The sequence below is a fragment of the Erpetoichthys calabaricus genome, chromosome 10 (genome assembly GCF_900747795.2).
Source record: "Erpetoichthys calabaricus chromosome 10, fErpCal1.3, whole genome shotgun sequence".
Classification (NCBI taxonomy): Eukaryota; Metazoa; Chordata; class Cladistia; order Polypteriformes; family Polypteridae; genus Erpetoichthys; species Erpetoichthys calabaricus.
Window position 1 is genome coordinate 112,513,161 of NC_041403.2, and position 25,522 is coordinate 112,538,682.

At 38.0% G+C, this 25,522-nt stretch overlaps 1 long non-coding RNA gene and 8 other non-coding genes across 10 annotated transcripts; all 9 read left to right on the forward strand.

The window, feature by feature from the left end:
- Nucleotides 1-8,016: 8,016 nt before the first annotated feature.
- LOC114659311 (uncharacterized) lies at nucleotides 8,017-17,330 on the forward strand. Of its 2 annotated transcripts, XR_007936095.1 has the most exons (8): nucleotides 8,017-8,106; nucleotides 12,060-12,218; nucleotides 13,426-13,573; nucleotides 13,910-14,055; nucleotides 14,477-14,553; nucleotides 15,649-15,783; nucleotides 16,212-16,348; nucleotides 16,998-17,330. It is a non-coding gene; the product is annotated as an uncharacterized LOC114659311 (long non-coding RNA). The 2 variants fall into 2 exon arrangements; XR_007936094.1 differs by lacking the exon at nucleotides 13,910-14,055.
- Nucleotides 11,904-11,990, forward strand: LOC114659857 (small nucleolar SNORD12/SNORD106). Its single transcript, XR_003717619.1, has one exon. It is a non-coding gene; the product is annotated as a small nucleolar SNORD12/SNORD106 (small nucleolar RNA).
- On the forward strand, nucleotides 13,264-13,350 carry LOC114659853 (small nucleolar SNORD12/SNORD106). Its single transcript, XR_003717615.1, has one exon. It is a non-coding gene; the product is annotated as a small nucleolar SNORD12/SNORD106 (small nucleolar RNA).
- LOC114659854 (small nucleolar SNORD12/SNORD106) lies at nucleotides 13,746-13,832 on the forward strand. Its single transcript, XR_003717616.1, has one exon. It is a non-coding gene; the product is annotated as a small nucleolar SNORD12/SNORD106 (small nucleolar RNA).
- Nucleotides 14,314-14,402, forward strand: LOC114659852 (small nucleolar SNORD12/SNORD106). The gene has a single exon (XR_003717614.1). It is a non-coding gene; the product is annotated as a small nucleolar SNORD12/SNORD106 (small nucleolar RNA).
- LOC114659855 (small nucleolar SNORD12/SNORD106) lies at nucleotides 14,906-14,992 on the forward strand. Its single transcript, XR_003717617.1, has one exon. It is a non-coding gene; the product is annotated as a small nucleolar SNORD12/SNORD106 (small nucleolar RNA).
- On the forward strand, nucleotides 15,488-15,575 carry LOC114659851 (small nucleolar SNORD12/SNORD106). The gene has a single exon (XR_003717613.1). It is a non-coding gene; the product is annotated as a small nucleolar SNORD12/SNORD106 (small nucleolar RNA).
- LOC114659856 (small nucleolar SNORD12/SNORD106) lies at nucleotides 16,047-16,133 on the forward strand. Its single transcript, XR_003717618.1, has one exon. It is a non-coding gene; the product is annotated as a small nucleolar SNORD12/SNORD106 (small nucleolar RNA).
- On the forward strand, nucleotides 16,840-16,929 carry LOC114659858 (small nucleolar SNORD12/SNORD106). Its single transcript, XR_003717620.1, has one exon. It is a non-coding gene; the product is annotated as a small nucleolar SNORD12/SNORD106 (small nucleolar RNA).
- Nucleotides 17,331-25,522: the final 8,192 nt, after the last annotated feature.

Consider the following 25,522-nt stretch of genomic DNA (forward strand, 5'->3'; position numbering starts at 1 on the left):
AAAAAGCAAATCTAAGCCTTTTCGGCTTCAATTAATTATTTAGAACATTTCTGGCATTTGCGATACCATGCTAACTTATTTTTCTGTTGAGACAAACTGTAAAAATTATATGCGTGCTTTGGGATATACAGTATTACATAATATTATAATATATATCCTTGGAAATTGAAAACCATTAAATAAAAATGTATAATAATAATAATAATAATAAAAAAAAATTGCTTAGCCATCATACCTTAAATCATAAAGTCCACAGATACACACCAAATTTCACTTATCTCCCTCTTTGTTAGATTGGAGTTAAATTTTCCATGTGAAAGGTATACTTTCAATTTTTTATAAAATTCAAACATTTTCATCTTTGAAAGAAGCAAAAAGCATTCTTGTTAACAAAGAGAAATTCAATGTGTTCTTGTTTTTATTTTTAGTTTTCTTGTTCTAATGTTTATTATCGAATTGCAAAAACTTGTCAAAGAAGAACAACAGAGCAGCAATTTAAAAACATTGCACCTAAGGAATGCAAATCCATTAGGTAACCTTTTTGTATCATAAAATAATACACTTGCACAGTACAAATCAGGCAGTGTCTTTAAAAAAAAACCCATAGTGACCAGTGGTCGCTTACATGATCCAAATCGGATGGCAATTTATGTTGTAGAATAAAAGGCACAGATCGGGCAGTGTCATGAATGTTTGTTCAAGTGTACGCATGCATGGCACAACCTTGACAGGGGATGCAAGTTGGGTAGTGACAGACACCCCTCACTGCAGCCTGTAGAATGGGATGGGGCTAAACCTTGGCTGGGTTAAATATTAATACAGCGTAAATTGAAATGGATGTCAATGTATTCATCATTAATTTCTATTCATATGCCACTTAAATATTCTTGATAAAACCCTTTCAATTATCCATTACTCTGTGATGTTTATTTAGTTTACAGAGTGATAGGGCCTATTTAATAAGCCTAATAAAATTTCAATAATTTAACAATAGATACCTTTCAACATGCAAGCCTTGTTTAAGATGTTTGATGAAAGGGAAGGCAGAAGTGTTTTGCATCAAAACTATAAATAAAGCTGTGACTATACATATAACAGTACTGTCTTTACAGAAGTCAGCAGAGGTGCAGGTGCCAGCTGTGAATCTTCACTTGGCAGTGCTGTCCATTGTATAGTTACTGGAGGTATACAGTGTTCAGATGGCTGGTGCAGATGTAGGACAACATGTCTAAGCCAAGCCTCTTCCCTTTTCGTACTGTTATTACTGGACAATAAAAACACTTGCAGTGGTCTCCCCTTACAAAGATTACATTTAATAATAATGAATTCTGAAAGATTAAAAATAAATTAAACACTAGCAAGGCTATCAATGTACCTATATGTGATGTACAAGAAAATTATATTGAAATTAATGTGTTATTCTTACTTTAAACTTCTGTGTTAAGCCACTTAAATAAAAATACAGCTCCACAAACTGCTGTATTGCAGCCAGGCCAAAATCATGATGGGTCTTCCATGAATAACTCGAAAACAACTTAAAATATTACAGAGATATTATCTAAAAGAACATGTACCTCATTTTTCATCCATGCCTTGAAGTATTTTGTGGTGAAACACCCTGTGAGGTCTGGATTTGTACACATGAAATGAACTGTGGTTAAATGCCATTTTTGTGCACATCTGTATAGTTTGGGACTTTTCCCCCTATACCAAAGCTGTCACATAATTCTGTGATTCAAATAGCAGTCTTGGGGTTAGCAAAATAAATAAAAGTAGCCTTTCAAGCAAAGATGTAGATGTCACATACCTGAATTTAGCTACTTATTCGCCTGGCTACTTTTTCTCTTCAACCTAATTATTTTCTTATAGCCAGCTACTTATTCACAATTCTACTGCAAACCATGTTTTCACTCTATGAACAACAAAGTCAATTATCTCTCTACTATATTAAAAAAGTTTTCTGTCGTGTACATATTATTCATCCTTGACCCATGTAATGTACCTGTGTTGGCCAGGAAAAACTCAACTGCAATTAAGAAAGTAATATCTGAAAACTGAAAAAATTAAGGTGGCCCAAAGTGATGTAACGATTTGTGTCCATTAAAATCATAGTTGGTTCCATGCATTAAATGCGGGAGTTTGCCAAGTAAATGTACGTGCATCTTGATTACATTATGACTGATGCACTGTCATGAAAAGTGACCATTACTGCATTCCATTTAACATTCCTGTTCTGTCAGAGATGGAGCCTTACAGTAAACAGTAAGTGAGTTTTGTAACCCATCCCAGATACATTCACTATGCGAGACTGCGTTGGTGAATTAGGGGCACTCACATCAAAGGAGTATACAGGTGAATATGGTGAACAAGTTTCAGCAACCTGATCACTAACAATATCTTTTAGAAAGAGTGAATGTATTTCTCTTCTGTCTGCAGCAACCTCCAGAAAAACTGATAAGTATACATAATGTAGATCCTAGATCAGCCAACAGTTTTAGACGCATTAGTACCAAATTAAAGAGAATAATTTCAGTCAGTCATTCTCCAACCCGCTCTATCCCAACAAGGGGCCACGATGGTCCGCTGGAGTCAATCCAAGCCAACACAGGGCGCAAGGCAGGAAGAAATCCAGGGCAGAGTGCCAGCCCACTGCAGGGCACACACACCAAGCGCACACACTAGGGACAATTTAGGATTGCCAATACAACTAACCTGCATGAATTTGGACTGTGGGAGGAAACCGGAGCACCCGGAGGAAACTCAGGCAATCACGGGGAGAACATGCAAACTCCACGCAGGGAGGACCCGGGAAGCGAACCTATGTCTCCTTACTGCGAGGCAGCAGCGCCACCACTGCGCCACCGTGCTGCCCGAATCATTTCATATTGAGTTATTTTATTTCTAATAGAGCATACTGATCACAAACGCACACTGTGCCAACTGTTGGAGCGCTGCACGCAAACATTTATAAAACCATCTACAGTTCATGAAAATAGTTCATGAAAGCTAAGGAAGCAGAATACAGTGCCTGTATCGTTAGATCTACAACACTGATTACCATTAATGATCTTTTCACGCTAACGCAGGTTTGTATCAGGCAGGTCATCAAAGGCAAATTCAGATAACAGAGGTCATCGCATTTTATTTATCAAAAGACGAGGCTCCGATTTAATCTGCGCAATTAAAGTTTTCAAAAATGATCAACACCCAGGGTAAGAGATACGTCTTCCCCTCCCGCAGTTATTTTTTTTTAAGTCGTGTTGCCTTTTAAGGCTTTTTCGTTAGGGGTGCTGACTACTAAAAAGACTATCCAGCATGTATACCTGATCTACGTAGACCTAAATGACCCACATAAGGTACATGCATGAGAAATGAATTTCCGTTTTTAGCCCATACTGTAGCCAACGGCCACTATTTAATTGATTGATTTATTTCATTTAAAAAATGAAATAAATTTAAAATGTAAACAAACCAAGGCTTGGTTTTATAAGTTCGCAGACTCTTTTGTCAAACCTCCAATAAACTTTACCTATTGTCAGGAGAGCGAACAAACCTGTAGTACAAACTCAGTAACTGTATGATATTGGTATTGCGTCACTGCCAAATGACCTTTTCAAACTATAAATGATTTGTCAACAACTACATTCTGTTCAGGTACTGTAGAGTTCAGTGATTCTCTCTACCAGTGCGCCAAGTAACGGGTCCCAGCAGATGTCCAGCAAAAAAAAAAACGTTCGATCGGATTTTTTTCCCTCTTATTTCAGTAGTACGGAGTCCCGTTCAGTATTATTTCGTATTTTTCCCCCTTGCAGTCCATTTTGTATTACGGAGCCTTGCCATACAGTTCAGTGAACCGTAAGTAAACTGGCACGCAGATCGGGTAGTAGTAACCCCTTTCCCCGCCTTCTCCTTCTTCTGGGTTTTTAATGCCGGTTGGCAGACCAACATAAATGGTGCAATACCGCCACCTACTGAGCGTGGAGTGTGAAACCGAGACTGAAGAAGCATAACCTACCTGGGGTTACGGGAGAGGGAAAAAAAACTCAGATACAGTAATATGAAAAAGTCCAACACATTTTAAAAATTCAAATAAGCAGTTTGATATATTTTATTGCCAACACTGTCCTAATATACTTTCTATGATAATATGTCCTGAAAAAGTTAGTGGTCTTAACATTTTATTACAGTAAGCGCCTTGAGCATGGGAAAGGCGCTATATAAATACAATGTATTATTATTATTATTATTATTATTACAATGTCCTTATACAGTAGGGATTTTTTCAATTAAGTTAGCAAATTCCATTTTGAAGTGTTGCGTTCATGGTCCTACAAACACAACTTCTCTCCCCACCGTAATCTTATTTGGAATTATAAAAACATAATCCACAGAAGGAAAAGTTTATTAATTGATAATTGGCATAGAAATAACATTATATTAGTAAGTTAACTCATAAATGAAAAAGGCCTCTTTTTTACATATACAGAATTCTTGCATTAACTATACCTCTGTCATATGAGAGATACGTGTTAAAAAAGTCACCCATCACACGAAGTCTTGGAACAATTTCTGTAAATGGGATTATTATAGTAGAAAGACATTTAACAGCATGTTTATTAAGGAACTACTAATACCAAAAACCCATCCTGCTGTGCAATTTAAGTGGGGCATCAAAATACACGATTGATAGGAAAACGTTGTGGAAATTTCGTCATAGATGTATTTTAACAAATAAAGTAAAGAAACTTTCATATCAGATCATTCATAAATATTATCCATGTAATAATTTAAAATATAAATGTATTCCAGATGTATTAAATATATGCAGCTTCTGCGGTATAAATAATTAATGTGTAGAACATGTTTTCTTTAACTGTGTACATTCGAAAAAGTTTTGGCTTGCTTTAATTAAGGATTTTGGACAAATAATGAATAGTACAATAAATACAAAGAATAGTGACATCCTATTCTGTTACACAAAATGTAACAAAGAATGTAACTATGTAATAAATCTCTTCATACTACTTGCAGTACATGCATTACTTGCAAAATCCACAAAATAAGAGTTAGTAACAGAATTCCAAGCTATGATTTATTTATTGATTACCTTAATTTTTTTACATACCCTAGCAAAATTTTTAAAAATAGTAAGGCAATTAAAGCATTAAATCTGTTATCCAAATATACATTTAATATGTATATTGCTTATCTATGGCATAATTATGACAAAATTCCCCTGCCATTGTTATTCTCTGAATATTTTATATTATGTATATTGTGTTTTATGTATTGTAATGATAGCGGAAATCCAACGCCCGACTCGTCCGACATGGGTAAATTGACCGTCGGACAAGCGAGTTTTTCTGGTTTCAGTTGTCCGCGGACAAGTGCAATTTTCTGGAGAAAAAAGAATTATATGTGCTGTGCAGGGCACATTTTCACCACTACTTTCAAATTTTAAACATTTGGGTACGTACTTCTTGCGGAAACAGTCTACTTTGGCATGTTCTTCATGTCTTCAATATTGTTACAAAATGACGGCTGATTTTTCAAAGGGGAAGCACTCTTACAGTCTTACATAAGTATTTTACCCTACTATTTACACGCTTTGCGGTCATTTTTTTTCATGCCGACATTACGATGTAATCTGATGATGTTTCATTATAATCGATAACTTTTATATATTATTGATAAAATTCATTGTTTCTACATAAAAATGCGATCATTTTACTTACAATGCAAATGTTTTCACCACATAATAAAGCTTCTTAGGCAGTTAATCTTTCCTGAAATTTGCGATTTCGCGTAGGTTGTGTATATTGAGGAGTTAAGAAATTTATTGCATGACAACATTAATTTTGATGAGCTGTCTATAGATCGTTTTTGATTAGAGAATTTTTCATATAAAACAAGTTGGTTTCGCGCTGTCAGTTTATTACAAATAAAACATGCCAGATTCTTTTAGTCATGAGTGACTCAAGCACAGACTCATCAGTAATAGACCAAGAAGGTACGTTCATCCAGAAACGTTTGATCCTTACACAGCCATGGCTAGCATTGAGAATTTAGAAAATGCCAGAGCAGATGGTGTTGTTGCTGCCATAAAAAATGGTTTGTCAAAACGTGGCATTGATATTGAAAACATTGGAGACAATGACCCAAAGCTTGTGTGCATTAATCTTGATGGTGCAGCAGTTAATCTTGGAGCTAAAAATGGTGTGTTGCCAGAAAGCTCAGTGACTGTGTAAGTAACAAAGTTCTTGTTACACACTGTGTGGCACATAAACTAGAGTTAGGTGTACTTGATGCTGTAAAAGATGTAGGCTATCTAAAAAAGTTTGAAGACACCATTAAGCGCATCTGTAAGTTTTATTCTTTTTCACCAAAGAGACCAAGTGAGCTGCAAAATCTTGCGTTAGTTTTAAATGAAACCTTGCTTATGCATTCAGAAATAAAAGCCATCAGATGGGTATCATCAAAGTCCAGAGCACTGAAAGCTCTTAGCCAGGATTTACATGGAACAGATACTTTCCACATCAAACAAGACAGATGAAATGGGGCAGGCTAAAACCATTCTACATGACCTCAAGCAAGTAAAATTTAGTAAGTATCTATATCTGATGATGGATGTACTTTCTGCTATTACAGCCACCTGAACTCTTTTCCAGAGGAAAGACTTGCTGATATTTGAAGTTAAAGAGGCCATTGACACTTTGTACACCAGATTGCATGCCATGACAAAGGAGCCAGGAGAAAAGTTTTATAACCTGTTTGACAAGGAGTCTAGTACATTTGATGGATACTTAAAGCTGTCTGGTGGTTTCAGAGATTTTTGTGAAGACGGAGATGTTCATGATCTCCTGGAAAGCAAGGTTCAGTATATACTTACCAGATTCTCTGACCTTGATAAGCCTCCTGTGTCAGATATGAGGGTGTTTGATTTCAGAATCTGGCCACACACTCTGTCTGAACTGAGCACTTATGGAAACCATGAAATCAAGAACTTGTGTCAGCAGTATAGTGATTTGATGACTGATGAAGTTAAACATGCACCATCTGAATGGCAAGCACTTAAAGTGCAGATATCAATGCAACGGCAGTACCATCCACTTGCTGTCTATACCTCAGTTCTGCAGAGGAAGGAAGAGTCTCTGAAGAATGTTAGTGTGCTGATCTCACTGTTTCTTACAGTTTCTCCTTCCACAGCTTCTTGTGAGAGATTATTCTCCAATATGAATTTAGTAAAGAGTTCTCTAAGAACCCGCCTGACTCAGGAAAACCTTCAAAACCAGATGTGTATTGTTGTTGATGGCAAACCTTTAGAAGAGTTTGACCCACTACTAGCTGTGGAATTCTGGCTGTCATCTGGCAACAGGCACATCACTCATAAAAAACCTGAAAAGTCATCAGCATCCACTTCTGCAGGACCATCAGTCCTGGAACCATTTAGTTCAGCTCAAGCAGAAATGAACAGCATTCAGCCCATGCTGTCTGAGATGGTAAAGATTCTTGGGGGAGAAGATGTTGCAAGACAAAAGCTGAAGAACATGGCAGAAAATGAATCAGGACAGTGTTCTGTTATGTAATTGTAGTATGTGAAACAGAACTAGTGTAGCTATAATGAAGACATTGTTTATTAGTGAGTTAAAATGATAAGGGAATCTTTTATATAATGTTCTAGAGCAAGGTGGCAAATTACTACTCCCTGAAAGAACTTTTTTCAGTTTTAAAATGGAAGGCAGTTTTGGTATCAATAAAAGAGATCAGAAAAAATAAACTATTTTTCACTTTTGTTGTTTATGGGCAAGTGAATTTAACTGGCGGACAAGTGGATTTTCTAAGTTTACTTGTCCGTGGACAAGTAGAAAAAAATTTGATTTCTACGCCCTTGTACCGTACAGTTGATAACACTTTACTGAATAAGTATAATAAAATAATTCAAAAAACGACCTCCTGTCCTAGCTCCACCCACCCGGTAGACGAGTTTCCAACCAGAATAGACCACGTGCAAAATGCGCACATGCGCTGTAGTTACTCGGAGGCCACTATCTATTTCCTGCCGAGGCAGTGGGACGGCCTTTTCTTTTTGGCTGTAGACCTGCGAGGGTGAGTTCGAATTTGTAGGATCTTTAGCGATCGAAATTGTTAATTTAAAACCGATATATATACACCAGATGTTTTGGTAAAATGTTGTTTTAACGGGCAGACTTTGCGAGGAGCATCTTTAATTTTATGAACATCTTATAAAATGGATTAAATTAGTAAACCTTTGCCAAAAAGAAACAGTAAAAGTTACTGATTGATTTTACTCATTCAGAAACTTCGTCCTCGGTAATTTTTTTATTGTATTGTAAGTAAGTGCGCTACAGAAAAATCGCGCATTGTTATGTTTCATAATAGTTGACCTCTGTCACGAAATTAATTTGTTTTCTTTCGTTTTATAAGTTTTTCTTTTTGGCAAGTGGTGCCAAGAAATCCTAAACGTTAAAATTGTATTGTAAATTTTAGCAACGACGTGCAGGTGGCCAATCGCGTTGGCTTTTTCGGAAATACAACGTTTAGCATTTATAGAAAATGTAACCAGTCCATTTAAGATTTACGTTTGCGTTTACACAGCTCACAAATTTGCAATAGGTCGATTGAACAACAAGCAGTAAACCGCTACAGTCCGGCGGCCTGGTTCTCATGCCGTAGGCAGGGTATTTCTAAAGTATAATCTTACAGAATATAGAAACCACCCAATCTACTCTCGCATACTGTTCTACGAAATTAGAGCAAAAAAAATGTCTTACGATCGCGAGATTTTGTGTTAAGTTTTTAACGTTTTCAGTTTTTTTTTATTGAAAAAACAGTTGGCTCCTTGGGGAATTAAGAGCATGCGCTCATGGCGCGTTGCCGCACCCACCACTCAATGAACCATATTGGACTGGGACCTGAGCGTAACAAATTTACCACGTTGAAACAGTGTGACTTTTTCTTTTTAAATGGTGGAACCTGATGAAAATACACGGTTTAATGGCATTTGGAAATGCAACCTGGCTAAACGCAACCCTCGATACAAAATGTTGTACTCTCGGATAAAAGCTGTAATCCAGCGAAACAACTAACTTGTTACCCAACGAGTTTGAGGGAGCAGGCCACAACTGCAGTTTCGAGACCCTTTTATATTTGGCGCGTCCGCTACGATGTAATCTCGTCAGCGATCCTTGCTCTTGGGGTCGCGCGTATGGGACTCCAGAATTTTGTGACCGCACATGAGCTGCACAAGAAAGCGGCGCTCATTCGAGAAGCATCTGTGTTAAGTGGTTCATCGGTACTAGCACCTATACAATCCCAACGTTAAAAACACGAATCCTAAATGTGAACAAATTCATGGCGTGAAATCGCAGAAGCCCCGGCAAAAGAGAACAATTTGTGCAGACAAATATCTGTGAGATCGATATGTAAAGCCAAAGAAAAACAAACGGTTGGAAATGTACTGTATTTTTTAAATAATACTGACGAAAGGTAATTAAACATGTTATATTTTTATTGTTAAATATTCTTTAAGTATGACAATAGTAAAACAAATGTGCCAAATTTGCTTAATTCTTGTACCGAGAGTCTAAAATAAGTTAATTCTGTTCACTGACACTGTATACAACCCACATGACATTCAGAGTCATGTGAAATAACTGGTATTTAATATTAAAATGAATAAAAGGAAAGTATGCACTTATTTAAATGTCTGAAGAAATAGTCATACCACAGATCATGGAACATTCAGGCAACAGAGATTGCAAGATTTAAAAATTTAGCAATCTGGTCTCTCTATATTTAAAATAAATAAATCCTATTTTTGATTATTGCTTTTAGCTCAGATTTGAAACTCCAGAGCAAAAGTACATGGCAGTCACACAAGTTGCAAGTAGCAGCTGCGAGTGAACGTTATTTTTAATAACCACATTTCTTTTGCATGTGTTTAAAACTTAAATGTACCAACCGTCATAATGGAGAGAACCAGAAGTATGAAAATCAGTTTTAATGTGTTGCAAATCCCAGAGTGGAAGCTGCTAACTTGTTCAGCACATTATTTTTGTACCAGAGGAAACAACATTATTGGAAAATATTACAAGAATAAGGAAGGGGGTGTTACATACATTTAAAAATAGCTGATAAAGCTCCTGTTCTGACTCTTAAGTAAAAAAGCATGAATTAATCAACAGAAATAACCGCGATTGACATTTTAAAGTTAACGATTTACAGTGCATACCAATTTATAAATTTAATGTCCGTTTGAGGAAATTGATCTGACTCACAGCACCAGTATAACTTCACACCCGATCTGACGCTGTTCGTTTTCAAATAATATTGCATTACTTTGACGATGTTTTCTGATTGGTACTATTTGCGTCATAAAATGATTTCTTCAAAACGTCACATATATTTGTCTTTCTTTTTTTAAAATGTGCGTTGTAGCACTCAGCAACTGGCCACCTGCATGTTCTTGCGCACACTGAATAAGACCGCGCTATATGCAATAATCAGATTCAAATGTTAACAGTTATATAACACAGAATGGAAATCAGCACTTCTTAGCATTGCACCACGTAAGCTGTCATATCAACCGCCTACTGTAACTTGCTTTCTTTTTTCTTCGGTTATAGTCTTGAATAAAAGTGCACTTGTTTTGTTATACTTTTACATCAACATATGTTCCTGTGTTTGAGCTACATGGGCATGCTCAAAAAATACGCGTGTAATGCCACGAAAAGTGCATGCAGACACTTAAGTTCGCAAGCATTGGTACGTCAATGCAGTCACAAGCGCTAAAGCTCTGCAGTGTACGTCTTTATGTGAAAACAGCATCAGATGGGGAGTGTCTGATGATTGCATATAGCGCTTAAGTTACTGCTCTTTACTATGCTTTCCTCTGCATGTCCTGGAGTACAAAAGAAACAGCATACAGCAACATGTGGGGACAGGCAATATTGGGGGGGGGGGGGGGGGGGGGGAACACGCGGTCGTATGTATTGTGATGCACTGCAGAACTATAGCGCGTCTTTATGTGAAAACAGCAGTGTCAGGTGGGGGGCGGTATTGAAGGATCTTGAATGCGACTGAGACAATGAAAAGTGAATTAAAAAAAAAAAATAAAGCTAACCTTTACAAATATCATAAATTACACTGGATGTTACAGACTGAAATCAAATGTATCTTTTTATTCTAAAATAGTGAAAATAAGAACACTTCACAAAATGGAGTTGTCCAGGATCGAACTCATGACCTTCGGACTCCCAGCCAGCGACTGATACTGTTGCGCCACGGAAGCAGTGATAACTAAGTGCCTTGAGCATGGGAAAGGCGCTATATAAATAAAATGTATTATTATTATTATTATTAATGCGTATCAATGTCTGACACTAAGGCGGCTTTTTTTTTGTACCTTTTGTGAAAGTGTTTCTTTGATATTTGGACTTCAGGCTTCATACATTATATAGTTTATGCCTACATTTTGTCATTTGCTACTAGAATATTGTAAAACGTTTCTGTTTTAACAATGTGTTTACACAGATTACTGTAGAAATGCAACACATATGCATATGTCCAAATAACAATCTATTATTTCTACTCTAAAACTCCACTTCACTCCCAGATAATCAATCAAGGCATGAGCTGGGAAAAGCTCATTTACGTTCTAAGTCGTTGGGGGGATGGAATAGCTGGCTGCTGGCAGCTTGTCTTTATCAGTACATTTAGATGACAAAAGACGCTGGCGGAGAGGTGAGAACGGTTTCAAGAAGCGAGTTAAGGTGGGCCGGATCTACGAGTTTTTTCGTAGGCTCTGGTAATTCTAGTGTTAAAAAGTAAAAATGATTTGTTGCCTCTTCTATTTCCTGTGTGTTTGTTTTAAGAAACATGTTCATGGTGTCCATGATGACTTTTCTTTCCCCGACAGATCGGCATTGTTGAAATTTGTAGTAAAAAGCCAAACTGTCTGAGGCACCATTTTCCTAACAATACAGTAAATTAGCTACAAGTTGCATGTGTTTTAATTTTTGCAGTTTTCTCTATTTTAGGGTCATTGAATGATTTTATACTCATCAACCAGGAATCTGAACCTATTTGTCGATGTGTGTCCTGCTTTAACACCTGTAAGAGTTGCAGCTCATATTTAGGTTACGGTGGAACTGTCTGTGCTTCCGGTTATACTATGCAAATAATCATTTACACATCATGTAAGTAAAAAAAAATCCTTAAGGTGCAATTTTTTGTGTGTGTGTGTTTTAATAATTTAGTTGATATTGGTGTAAACAAAGGCTTTTAAGTTGAGAGTGTAAGCATTGTTTATGTTCTTACATTCCCACCTTATTCAAACAGTACAGCTTGTATAAAGTCATGATTCCACCAGAGGTGAATTTCTTTCCTAACTCTGTGTGTCTAAGAACCCATCTAGTTTCAGTTTAGTTTTTATTAGTTTTTCAGGTCTATGAGGAAAGGCTTGATCCATATTTTCTGAAAACATGAAACGAAATTCAAGGTCCTTTTTAGTTGGCCAGTGCATCTCAAGAAGTCTAAAGTGTGAACTGAAGACACAAACTAAAACAATTCTGGTTTTACTAATTCTATTTTTTTTAGTTGCTTTGGCATTACTGTCTTCATTTTTAACTATTTTTATTTAAATTATAATGATACTTTCACTGATATTTCTGGCTTTAGTCTTAGTTTTCATGAACCCTAATAACCCTGTACCATTTACTGATCACTAACTGCTGTTCAACACCATTGTAAGGAATTGTGGTTTTGATGCACACTTCAGATAAGTAATTGTATCTCAGCAGTGACTCAGACCAAATTTTCTGGAAATGTGAATTACATTATAACCTAGCTTTACTAAAAGTAATCAACCAATTTTAAAATATAGGTTTTTTAGATATTCAATTTTTAAAATTATAATCTCTCATGACATGGTAGCTGGTAATTGGGCTACAGTGGAATTATCTGCACTTCAAGACTGTACTGTACAAATTGTCATCTATCACGCATGTACATCTGTTTAATAAATGTGCAGTGTTAAATGTAAGTTAATGTACTGATCTTTCCAACTTACAGGATTCCTCCAGTTGTATCATTTTGCACGATTAGCCTCCTGTTATAGACATGCAAAACTGAGTAATTTTTATTTATTTTTTGAAAGTGGCAGATTCAAAACTGTGCATAGGTTATTAAAAGTAAAAATAATTTATCTTTTCTATCCTGTATATTTGTTTTAAGATGCAGATTCATGGTGTCCATGATGACTTTTCTTTCCCCGACAGATCGGCAATGTTGAAATTTATAATAAAAAGCCAAATTGTCTGAGGCACCATTTTCTTAGCAGTAAATTACATAAGATTAGCTACAAGATGTATGTGTTTCACTATTTACAATTTTCTCTATTTTTAGGGTCTTTGAGCAATTTTATATTCATTAGTCAGGAACCTGAACCTGTCCTGCTTTAACATCTCTACACACTCTAGCTGTTATGTGGACTACAATGGAATTGTCTGCACTTCAGGGCTGTACTTGGCAAATCGTCATCTTTATCATGCAAGTAAATCTGTTTAATATTAAATAATTGTGCTGTTAAATTTCTGAACTTTCCAACTCACAGTACTCTTCCAGTTGTATCATTTTGCACGATTAGCCTAGCTCTTTTCTTTCTTGTTATAGATACTCTTATTGACCTGTAAAATGGAGTAATATTTGTCTTTAAGATGCAGGTTCATGGTGTCCATGATGACTTTTCTTTCCCCGACAGATCGGCAATGTTGAAATTTATAATAAAAAGCCAAATTGTCTGAGGCACCATTTTCTTAAACAATAAATTACATAAAAGATTAGCTACAAGTTGCTTGTGTTTTACTGTTTACAATTTTCTCTATTTTAGGGTCTTTGAACAATTTTTATATTCATCAATCAGGAACCCAAACCAGTCCTGCTTTAACATCTGTATAAGCTGTAACTGGTAGTTGGGCTACAGTGGAATTGTCTGCACTTCAAGCCTATACTGTGCAAATCATCTTTATCATGTAAGTACAAATTGTGCTGTGTTGAATGTAAATTCTGACTGATCTTTCCAATTCACAGGACTCTTCCAATTGTATAATTTCGCATGATTCGCCTCTTGTTATAGATTGATTCTCTTAGTGATATGTAAAATTGAGTCTATTTTACAAGTGGCAGATTCAAACCATTGACTGAGATTTTGATGCTTCACTGTAGATAGTGAAGAGAATCAACAGATTATTTTTTAACAACCTGTCTTGTACATTTGTCTTTAAGTTGCAGGGTCATGGTGCCCATGATGACTTTTTTCTTTCCCCGACAGATCGGCAATGTTGAAATTTATAGTAAAAAGCCAAATTGTCTGAGGCACCATTTTCCTAACAATAAATTACATAAAAGATTAGCTACTAGTTAATTGTGTTTTGCTATTTACAATTTTCTCTTTTAGGGTCTTTGAACGATTTTATATTCATCAATCAGGAACCCACACCAGTCCTGCTTTAACATCTCTACAAGCCGTAGGTGGTATTTGGGCTACAATGAATTGTCTGTACTTCAAAGCAATACTGTGCAAACCATCTTTATCATGCAAGTATATCTGTTTATTTAATAAATTGTGCTGTATTGAATGTAAATTCTGACTGATCTTTCCAGCTCACAGGACTCTTCCAATTGTATCATTTTGCACGATTAGCCTAGCACTTTTTTTGTTATAGATTCTCTTATTGACCTGTAAAATGGAGTCATTTTTATTTTTGCAAGTTTAGATTAAAAGCACTGAGTGAGGTTTTGAACCTTCACTATAGATGGGTTGTTAAAAGTAAAAAATGATTTAGTCCTCTTGTGTTTCATATATGTTTGTTTTAAGAAGCAGATTTGTGGTGTCCATGATGACTTTTCTTTCCCCGACAGATCGGCAATGTTGAAATTTATAATAAAAAGCCAAATTATCTGAGGCACCATTTTCTTAACAATAAATTACATGAAAGATTAGCTACAAGTTGCATGTTTTTACTATTTACAATTTTCTGTTTTAGGGTCTTTGAAAGATTTTTATATTCATCAATCAGGAACCTGAACCAGTCCTGCTTTAACATCTCTAAGTTGTAACTGGTAGTTGGGCTACAATGGAATTGTCTGCACTTCAAGGCTATACTGCGCAAATCGTCAACTTTATCATGCAAGTACATGTTTAATATTAAAAATTGTGCTGTGTTGAAATGTAAATTCTGACTGATCTTTCCAGCTCATAGGACTCTTCCAATTGTATAATTTTGTGCGATTCGCCTCTTGTTATAGATTGATTCTTAGTGTTATGTAAAATTTAGTCTTTTTTTATTTTGCAAGTGGCAGATTCAAAACATAGACTGGGGTTTTGAAGATTCACTGTAGATAGGTTGTTAAAAAAATTTGTTGATCCTCCTCTCTCCTATATAATTTGTCTTTTAAGATGCAGGTTCATGGTGTCCATGATGACTTTTCTTTCCCCGACAGATCGACAATGTTGAAATTTATAGTTAAAAGCCAAAACTGTCTGAGGCACCATTTTCCTAACAAATAATATGAAACATTAGCTACAGGTTGCATGTGTTTTACTATTTATGGTTTCCTTTGTTTTAGGTTCATTGAACCAATTTGTTCACCAGCCAGGAAGATAAACATTTTTTCAATGAAGTGACCCATCCCACTTTAATACCTGTATGAGGTGCAGTTGATATTTGGGCAACAGTGCAAATCGTCCTTTTTATGATGCAAGTAAGTTTGTTTAAAATTAAGTTATACAGTGTTAAATGAAAATTATTGAATTTTCTAACTTACAGGACCCTTCCAAATGTATGTGTAGATTAATATTTTCTCATCTTGTACTAGCTTCATTTTATACCTCAATTAAGAAGTGTTATTTTTGCAAGTGGTGATTATGAAACATTAAGCAGGAATTTGTGCCTTCACTATAGGTTGTTAAAAGTAAATTGTTGGTTCTCTAATGTATCCTGTGTATTAGTTTTATGAAGTAGATTCATGGTGTCCATGATGACTTTTCTTTCCCCGACATATCGACAATGTTGAAGTTTATAGTATAAAGCCAAACCGTCTGAGGCACCATTTTCCTAATAAATAGATTACCTAAATATTGCGTCTTTTACTTTTTGCTGTTTAAGCTCATTTAACTATTTTACGTTCAGGAACTTGAACCTCTCTGCATTGAAATCTGCCCTGTCCTGCTTTTATCACCTCCATGAGCAACAGCTGGTATTTGGGACACAGTGGAGTTATCTGTGCTTCAGTCTGTACAATGCAAATCATCATCTATATAATGCAAGTAAATTTGTTGTTTATTGTTAAATTATGCAGTGATAAATGTAAATTCGAAGGTCAACTATTTTAAAAGTTGTGCTCAAGAGAAGACCCATGTTAATTGTATTGTTTGTTGTAATAATATGAACCGTGCAAGTTAATTGTGTTAATGTGATGTACATGAAGTGATAGTCAAATAGAAGTGTCTCCAAATATGTGGTTTCTATTGTAGTACTGGAGTAAGATTACTGTTTGTTATGGGCATAACAAAAAAATCACAATTTCAAATAAGTATAAAATTAGTATTTGGGTCTAATGATTGCCACTAAAGGGACAATGTTGGCCATTTTATTTCAATTGCACCTGTGCTGGCTGATTAGAAATGTAAGTTTTGTATGGCCTCGACTTATTCTGTGCAGAATTTTGGTCAAATTCAAAATGCTTGATAATCCACTCGGTTACTTCATTCAGCAGGAGTGTAGTTTTGCAAGGGTTTCAGGGAGACAAAGGATGCTTTATGGTGTTCCATGATGATGACTTTTCTTTCCCTGACAGACCAGCAATGTTGACATTATAGTAAAAAGCCAAAGTGTCCGAGACACCATTTTCCTGACAAAAAATTTTATTGTCGATCAGTTACAGGTATTTTACTTGTATTTTTTTCTTTTTTTTAGGGTCGTTGAATGGTTTTTATGTTCGTCAACCAGGAAGCTGAACCACTTTACATTGAAGTCTATCCTGTCCTGCTTTAACATCTCCACCAACTGCAGCTGATGTTTGAGCTACATTGCAATTTTTGGCTTCAGGATGTACTGTATAAATTGCCATAGTTTTAATACCAGTAAATTTGTTAATAAATGAATTGTCATTGTTCAGTGTAAATTCTGACTAATCCTACTAAACCATAGGTTACCTCAAATTGTAATTTTTCTTCTCTGTTGTGCTAGATTTATGATATTGAAGTACTTTGAATTGAAACAAGTGAATTAAAATTTTGTTTCCTCAAATTTTCATTGAATTGGTGATTCCTAGGAAGTTAACCCTTTTTATCTAAACTTGGCCATCATCAAACAGTATGCTCCGTTGTCTCTTTCCTTTCTGCCTTGAGCAAAGACCATGCCTCTAGTTTTGACTGTATTCTTCTAAACCTTTTTTGAAACTGCCAGCTGAATGTTTTAAATGTTGTCCATTTCCATCTTGTAACATTGTTCTTGCATGGCTGTACCAAATCATATCAAATATCTAGTGCTGCCACATTTAATCAGTGAAACACTTCGACTAAACTTTTTAGTCTGTATTTTCCTAATCGTCTAGTTGTCCCTGCTCTTCTCCACATCTTGCATCAGGCACGCTAAGACTGCTTTTGAGAAGGCTACAAGTGGCAGCAGCTGCACCATGTTCAGCAGAAGATCTTTTCCCAAAACCTCAGGCAAAATTCTTTTGTGTTTGGGGGTGTTTCATCTGAAAATGTGAGAAAGTGGTTGGTTGAGTATCGTGTGGTTTCCCACAACACCTGAAGAGACAACATTATGGAAATGTAACATGGAACAAGAAAATGACCATAATTAACCCACTTAAATTTACTTAGCTGCTCGACAACCGTTCTTTTAGTGTTGTGAAGCAGAATAAAAATATTTCTGCTCTATCTGAAGAACTTGTCTGCTAAATGCACTTGTCATTTGCCATTGCTATTACTCACAAGTGAGCTTAAGTGAAATTTTGCTTCCGTGCATATGATGATCTAGTCTGTTACATGCACTTGCTAGCTTCATTTTGGGCAGAGCTGCATTTTCACCCTTTGCCAGATCATCATGCCAGGGCTGGCAATTGTAATTTGTACAAACATTAAGCCACTTGTGCTAAATATGCTTTGCAGATAAATTCATAGTGTATGAATAACCTCTTTCAATTTAAAATGGCTTAAAAAATACATGATGCAAGTCAGTGGATCCATTGTAAAACTGCTTAATTTTACCTTGTTTTCACCTTGACTGAAGACATCAAGATGTGATTCTTTTATACTGTACTAGCCAACCCGCGACGTAGCATACGCCACATAATTATGTATTGATGGGTGAACACTTCCTGAATGGCACAGTTGTCCAAATGGGGTGGGTTTGTGGATACCACTGTGAGTGAATGAAAGGATGGACCTCTGGAGAGAGCAGCATACAATTGTCCGTGACTGAAAGCGAGATCGTCTGTGACGATGGAGGTCACGCTGGTGAAAGTTACTTTGTCGGTAGGGATAAGTTTCAGCACTTGTTCATTAAGGTGTAACGAGTCTTCGTTGATGATGCTTAATATAGCTTGCGTACTGAGTTGTTCTGGAGTCACAGTTGAGAAACACTTTTTTTTTTTTTTTATGTCTTTTAAGCACAGGGAAAAAAATGAACATGTGAAACATCCGTAATGTAATAAGGCACCAAGAAAAGTAATATTGCAATAATGCATGCTACGACCCGATTGCTGTAAACAGAAGTGAAAACAAAATCGAGCCCAGTGCATTCTTTAACTGCCTTGTAGCACAGTGGTAGTGTTGCTGCTTTGCAGTAAGGAGACCGTGGAAGATTTTGGGTTCGCTTCCCTGTGTGGATAGCGCTTTGAATACTGAAAACACAGGTATATCAATGTAATGAAGTATTATTATGTGTCCAGCACTCGTTCTCTCACGCGCGTGCCTGTATGTGTGTGTGTGTCGCTCGCTTGCTCGCACATGTTCCTGCAGGCATACGCCGCATAATCATTTATTGATGGCTGAACAGTTCCGGAAAGACAGTTGTCTAAAAGGGGTGGTTTTGAGGATACAACAGTAAGTGAATGAAAAGATGGAACTCTGGAGAGAGCAACATACAACTGTCCGTGACTGAAAACTGGTTTTGGCAAATACATGCATATCTTTTTGAAAGTTTGGCCCTGTGCCATATTAGTTGTTATCGCAAAGGCCAATCCAACAGGAAATTGTCTTTGTGTAAAAGTAAAAGGCAAATTATCCGCGACAAACAAACAGTTTTACACGCTGCATACCAACCGCCGCATAATCACGCAAGTTTTTTAATGTTTTTTTAGCAGAGGGAAAAAAATGAACATTTGCAAAATCCGTAACACTGCTTTCAGTAAGTACAATGCACACGTTTAATTTGTCGGCCACTTTTTGCCAGCTGTCTTTTCTGGTTTGGGCTGCTTTTGCATTGTTACCGCTTGTGCATATTAAATCTTGAAATCCTTTGAGTAACTAACTAACTACACACACAGCTTGTGTGAAAAAAATGCGCCTATACTTTCTTAATTTTGTTGCAGCCTATCGAAGACTTGCTGATCATGTTTTCTAGACTCAATATACATTGGCTTTTCACTCAGCGCAGGGGCGCGCATTCATCTCGGATTATTACATCCAGCTAGTCTGCTAGACTAATCTGCTACACGGCTGCGTTTGAAAAACCGACTTATCCCGGATGAGTTTCACCGCCATTAATGATTAGGAATCTGGTTGGAACAAAACCCTGCAGCCACAGCGGTTCACCAGGACCGAGTTTGGGAAACACTGCTGAACACAGACGAAACCGACTCGGGGGGATGAGTTGGGGCAGGCAAAGTAGTTGCAGCTATTGATTGTTCAGTGTTGTTTGCCTGGGTGTCTGATCTGCTCGACGGGATCAGAAATAAAAGGAAAACAACTCCCCTTCAAAAGGCCATTTTTAAATAAATAATCACCGCGCTCACTTTTGAGTGTGAACTGAAGCTTATTGGCAGAATTTTTAGCCTCTAGACTCTTTAAAATGGTCTTTAGACTGTCCATCATTCCATTTTCTGCCATTTATCCAGGTCCAAGTCATGGGTGAAGCAGTTTAAGCAAAAATGCCCAGACATCCCTTTTCCATGCCATCTCCTGCAGGATTACCAAGGCATTTCCAGGCCAGCCGTGACATAATCTCTCCAGCATGTGTCTGCCCCAGGGTCTCATCACGGTTTGGCATCCTAATCAACTCCTTTCGATATGGAGGAACAGAGGCTGTACTTGGAGCTTCTCCCAAATGTCTATGCTACTCGCCTTATCTCTAACTTATGAGGGTAGGAACATACATCGACCAGTAAATTGAGCGCTTTGCCTTTCTGCTCAACTCCCTTTTCACCACAACCAACTAGTAGAATGTCTGCATCATTGTGGACATCACTCAGATCTGCATGTCTCTCTCCTGTTCCCTTCATCCCTCATTTGCGAACAAGATCCTGAGATATTAAGGCTCTGTCTGAGGCAGCATCCCATCTCCCACCCAGAGAAGGCACTCCATTTGCCGGCTGAGAACCATGAACTAGGACTTGGAGATTTTGATTCTTATTGAGGCTGCCTCACACTCCACTGCAAGTTTTGTGTGTGTCTATGGTCACAGCCCATGACAAAATCTGCATTGTTCCTCCTGAATCTGAGGCCCAATCGACTGCTGAATCTTCCTTTCCAGAAGACCTTCCTAGGGAGGCAGAGGAGTATAATTCCTCTTTAAAACTGGAACACATGTTCAGGGAACCACCACCCCATTTGCCAATTCAGTGGCAATTTCTCCAACTTCTTTGCTGTGTTCAAGAATCTTGTCCACTGAGAGAGCCCAAAAACATCCAAAGCCTTTAAGAACTCTGAGTTTCATCCACCCCCAAAGCCCTGCCACAGAGGATTTTAACTGACTTCAGCTCTAGTGATGGACGAGTCCTCCTCCGAGTCTCATGACTGTAGGGATTGCTTCTCCCTCTAAGTTTCCCAGAATAGCTTCAAGGCTCACCAAAAATAATTTTCTTTACTTTTACTGAGGTTTTCCCATACCAAAGTCTGCTTCCTCCACTGCCATTTCCTTGCTTCATCTGGCCTGCTTGTATCTGTTAGCTTCCCCCTGAGTCCCAGAAGGAAACTCAAGCTTGAAAGGACTCATTCTTTAGTCTGATGGCACCCTTTACTGATGACATCGACCACTGGATTTGAGGATTACTGCCACAATAGGCGTTAATGACCTTCCGTCCACAGCTCTGTGTGGCCGTCTCAGCAATGGAGTCATGGAACATGGCACATTTGGGTCTGATTTCCCTGGTCTCCGTTGGAATGTGAAAGAAATAAATTTAGATGTGCAAGTTGAAGTCCTTCTGGATGGTGGCATCTGCCTAATGTTCCTAGCAAACTCTCACTATATGTTTAGGTTTATTTGGTCTGTCCGGCATCCTCCCCTACCATCTAATCCAACTCACAACCAAGTAGTGATCAACTGAGTGTTCAGCCCCTCTCTTTGCCTGAGTGTACAAGACATACGGTTGTACATCTGATGACATGACTGCAAAACCAATCATTCGCCTGCGGTGTAAAGTGCTCTGTTGTCACCAGGCACTTGCCAACGAGCTCTCCCCATCCCTGGCTTGGCTGCAGTGCAGGGCCCCAGTTTCCCATTTCTGGGTGAGGTTTGAGAGTCCTTGCTTTGACTTTACATAGAAGTCCATAGTGAACAGTGCTTTACCTATGACCAATTTGCTTTTTGTGATCTTTTAAGGGGCACTTGCACTGGACTTCATAGATCCTAGGATCATTGGGACACACATACAGTACCTCTCCACCAAGGTAATGCGATGATTTGCAGAGGGGCAGTTTATTAAATTTATTCCTCCAAGGATTGCTGTAGGCTGTTCCATCACTGAAGCTTCTTTCTATATAAACTTCATATATAAACTAAAAAAAAATTAAGGGAACACTTTGAAAACAGATCAGATCTCAACGGAAAAAAATCCTGCTGGATATCTATACTGATATGGACTGGGTAATGTGTTAGGAATGAAAGGACGCCACATCGTTTGATAGAAATGAAAATTATCAACCTACAGAGGGCTGAATTCAAAGACACCCCGAAAATCAAACTTAAAAAATGATGCGGCAGGCTAGTCCATTTTTCCGAAATTTCATTGCAGTAACTCCAAATTGTACTCAGTAGTTTGTATGACCTCCCAAGTGCTTGTATGCATGCCTGACAACATTGGGGCATGCTCCTAATGAGACGACAGATGGTGCCCTGGGGGATCTCCTCCCGGATCTGGACCAGGCCATCACTGAGCTCCTGGACAGTCCGAGGTGCAACCTGGCAGCATCGGATGGACCGAAACATAATGTCCCAGAGGTGTTCTATTGGATTTAGGTCAGGTGAGCGTGGGGGCCAGTCAATGGTATCGATTCCTTCATCTTCCAGGAACAGCCTGCATACTCTCGTCACATGAGGCCGGGCATTGTCGTGCACCAGGAGGGACCCAGGACCCATTGCACCAGCATAGGGTCTGACAATGGGTCCAAAGATTTCATCCTGATACCTAATGGCAGTCAAGGTGCCGATGTCTAGCTTGTAGAGGTCTGTGCGTCCCTCCATGGATATGCCTCCCCAGACCATCACTGATCCACCACCAAACCAGTCATACTGAACGATGTTACAGGCAGCATAAGTTAACCATGGCTTCTCCAAACCCTTTCACCTCTGTCACATGTGCTCAGGGTGAAACTGCTCTCATTTGTGAAAAGCATAGGGCACCAGTGGTGGACCTGCCAATTCTGGTATTCTATGGCAAATGCCAATCAAGCTCAATGGTGCTGGGCAGTGAGCACAGGGCCCACTAGAGAATGTCGGGCCCTCAGGTCACCCTCATGAAGTCTGTTTCTGATTGTTTGGTCAGAGACATTCACACCAGTGGCCTGCTGGAGGTAATTTTGTAGGGCTCTGGCAGTGCTGATCTAGTTCCTCCTGGCCCAAAGGAGCAGATACCGGTCCTGCTGATGGGTTAAGGACCTTCTACGGCCCTGTCCAGCTCTCCTAGAGTAACTGCATGTCCCCTGGAATCTCCTCCATGCCCTTGAGACTGTATTGGGAGGCACAGCAAACCTTCTGGTAATGGCACGTACTGATTTGCCATCCTGGAGAAGTTGGACTATCTATGCAACCTCTGTAGGTTACAGGGGCCTCATGTATAAATGGTGTGTATGCACAAAAATGTTGACACGCTCAAATCGTGATGTATAAAACCTAAACTTGGCGTAAAGCCACGCACATATCCATGATAGCTCATACCCTGGCGTACGCAAGTTCTCCTTACGCAAGTTCTCTTTTGCAAACTGCCGGCACCCAGAGTCAAAGCAGTGCTACTGTTCCTGTGTGGTTACCATTTCTTTTTTAGATCCATATCCCTGACGCAGCTTTATAAATACACTGAAATTAACCGCATATTGTTTATTAGTTTAATGCATCTAATTGTAATTAACCTGTAACAATATAATGGTCCACAGAATGGTCAAACTATTCTAAATACCATAGCTGCTTTAGCATTGTACTAGCGTCTCACTGCACCTTCTTCTTCTTTCAGCTGCTCCCGTTGAGGTTGCCACAGCGGATCATCTTTTTCCATATTACTCTCATTGCACCACTCGGAGTATATATATCACTGTATCTGAGTGAGGAATCACAGCTGTACAGCAGCTGATTGGAAAGAGAATTATTGGTATACAGCATCAAGCACACGCTGCCTCAGCTATGCTGTCTATTGAACTGCTTTCATACGGCAAACACTTCAGAGCCTTTCCTCGTGGTTCAGAAACAGTTTCATCCCAAGAACTATAAAGGCAATCAATCAGTCCATCAAGTGTTCCTTATAGAACTGTTTGTACCTATAAGTACAATGACCTCACTGTAAACTTGCGATACAGTTATAATATTGCACAGCCTGAGCCACTTTATAAAGAGCATATTTACATATGATGACAATATAATTTTTAAGATGAAATGCAGCAAAATATGTTTATTATATTATACAGATAAAACTTTAACTTCATTTAATTAATCTATATTGTTAATAATTAAACATGTGAGAACAGGTGTCGCAGCACTAGCAAGGAGCTGGCGCTCCGTTCACGGATTGTTCCTGCCTCGTGCAGTATTCTAGCTGGTGCTAGCGTGACACTAGAAGGACAGATGGATAGAAAAATTTAACATTTACAATGTAGATATTTCAATGTTCCTTAAAAGTTTTGAAGAATCGGTGTTCTAAGCTTACAGATGGCTTAACACCTATTACAGAGCTGATTGTGTGGCGATTGGTTATTTGGAGAAAGAAAAGTAAGGACAGGAATTGGGGGTTAGTACATTTGAAAGAGACAGTACTGCTGCAATAAATTATTTCATTGAAAGTCACGCATGGCGCAGCAAGCATCTTGCGGGAGGCAGGAACAATCACTGTGCCACCGTGTTCCCATGTTTAATAACATGCTTTAAATCCTATCATCACGAAAATGATATCACGTATACATCTCAGTATTTTAATTATTCAGAGAGCTGTAATATCATGAATGTAATGGATTCTGTGTCCTGTCGGAGGAAGAGAAAGCCGATTTAAGAAACACGTAGTGATTCACACACATAGAACACATAGAAGATCAAATACAAAACAAAGCATGTAACGTGCTACTTTAGTTACGATGGGATTTGAGAAGCTAGTAACTTAAACGATTTTAAGATGAAGTTTATGATGTTCTACTTTAATGACAAAATAAACTGTGTGACTAAAGTGGAGATTTAGAGATTAAAGTTGATATTTCATGTTTTTTTCCCACTGTGTGCCTATTTTTTTCTCTGTACCCTAAGAAGCTTTCATATGACACTCAGATGGTGGGCTACGACTCGCCTTTTCACGGCGACTTTGATATGTGACAACTTCTTTTTTATTTCAGGCACTGTGTGACTTTGTGAACTTGAGCTTTCGAGTTTCTCCGACACTTTATGTCACTCGATCAACTTCCTTTTGTTGTTTATACCACTGTTTAAACCAACAAATAGTACGTTTTTCCTTGCCTCCACTTGGTTTATGCTGAAATTCTTTTATTTTCCCCCATGCTTTTGCCATTGCCTTTTCATAGAACGCTGAGCTTAAATGCTATTTACATTGATTTGCATATTTAAAGAGGTGTAATTCTGGGAGGAGTTGGGGCGGGACAGCAGGTGCGTGCATGTGCGTTACATTTCATGCTGACCGGGATTTATGGAGCGGAAGAACATGGAAGTTGGCGTTCGCACAGATTTATGCATCTGGATTTTTTTGTGCGTACGAACATTTCTGCTTTTGTGCTTACGCTATGTTATAGTGTGAGTTGTACGCACGGCGTTATACATGAGGCCCCAGGTATCGCCTCATGCTA